A 1,651-nucleotide genomic window follows, 5' to 3' on the forward strand; every position below is an offset into this window, starting at 1 on the left:
GGAGTTCATGTGTAGAGCCCCTGGTGATACTACAAAAATCTGATGTTGTGTTGAGCCTTCTTAGTGTTTTTAAAATAGTGATTTTGATATTATCATAGAAGGGCCCCTAGCACTTCCATTTAAAAGGCCATTTGACTAAAAAACGGAAATACGGCGTTCCATCCTAACTATGCTTTTAGGTTGCATTTTGGCGAGACGCATTAAGATAGTGAGCAAATCAATCTGCTGATGAAGATTGTGAGCTATGATTAATGAAGCTCCAGAACAGCTGCTAAATGGACTTTGAGGTGAGAGTGTCTTGTCATCAGCTGTCAAAAATGAACTCTTAAAACAAGATTACAGCTTATAACCTGCAGTGTCTTCAGGTATCTCCACTTCACCAGTGCTGTAGTTGTCTTTCTAACCACAACTATGCCAAGAGTAGTGGAGGAAGAAAGTCTGTCTCGCTCATTATTTCATTATTTCCGTCAGATTCAACAAGAGAACTCAAGCTGAAAAAATACTTCATTTATCTTACGCCTCTATTAAAAGAGTACACTTCAATAAAGCATTTTTTGAAATGTCCATTTCCCAAACTTTTCTGGACGTCTTCAATTGCATTGGTTAGCTGTGAGGAGAGTTGAACAACAAACAAATCAACATGAAGTCATTATTTATTAGTTTGGCCTGCTGTTTACCCTGCTTTTCAACAGCCTAAAGTTGGAGCTGCAGCAGCTGCTGTGACACACGGTTCATAGAGGTGATTAGGGTACTTCAAAACCCTTAAAATGTGAACCCACATACACACATAATCAGATATGACAAAAGCACAGATGCTTTGGTTAAAAAAATACTCTGGTAAAAGTAGAAATACTGATTTAACTTCTTTACTCATGTAAAAGTCACAAAGTACTGGCTTGGAAATTTACCTAAAGCATAAAAGTAAAAGTAGCCTTGCGAATGACACAAAAATGTTTCCAGAGTGCATGCTGAGAAACTTCAGTGGACATGGAAAAAAGGCTCTTTATATGCCACTGCCTACGTTTTAAATGGATTTTTGCCAATAGGCCTCACATTACAACAAGAAATGAAGTCCATTGCGATTCTGTGAGAATGAACAGATCCAGTTTCTCTTTTTTAATCCTTAACATTTAAAGGACTGCATGTACTGTATGTGTGTGCTTAAATATGGCTTCTGGAAAGAAAATAAAGGATACAATATGAATTACTAAACATAAATTAATTAAGAAGATCCCCATACTTTTAGAGTTACAACTACCAACCACTAGATGGCTCTTCTTTTGAAAAATAAACCATTAAATTTGACATTTTCTGGAGAGTTTTGTGCAAAGAAATGCAGAAATCGAGCCTTACATATGTGCAAAACTGCAACGTTCAGAGCCTATACTTTGTGTTGTTGTAGTATAAACAGAGGGCATTCAGTATTTACATTATTGTTAATCAATCATCACTTGATTACACTTGTATTACCTTGTTATGATATGAGAAGTGACCCATACAATATGTCAAACATAATGTGCCACGTGAAGAGACAGTGCAGCATATGACGGTAGCAATAGCTGAGAAGATTTGGATCTGTGGTGACCAGGTCCTTCTTACACAAACTTACTTCTCCCATTCTCTCTCTACACACACACACACACACACACAC

General features: G+C 37.1%; 1 protein-coding gene across 1 annotated transcript in view; it reads right to left on the reverse strand.

The window, feature by feature from the left end:
- The window catches only part of LOC116699359 (probable G-protein coupled receptor 83), an 8,444-nt gene that overhangs the window by 3,039 nt on the left and 3,754 nt on the right, over window positions 1-1,651 (reverse strand). The gene's annotated exons all lie outside the window — the stretch shown is intronic.

This window comes from Etheostoma spectabile, chromosome 2, assembly GCF_008692095.1.
Source record: "Etheostoma spectabile isolate EspeVRDwgs_2016 chromosome 2, UIUC_Espe_1.0, whole genome shotgun sequence".
NCBI lineage: Eukaryota > Metazoa > Chordata > Actinopteri > Perciformes > Percidae > Etheostoma > Etheostoma spectabile.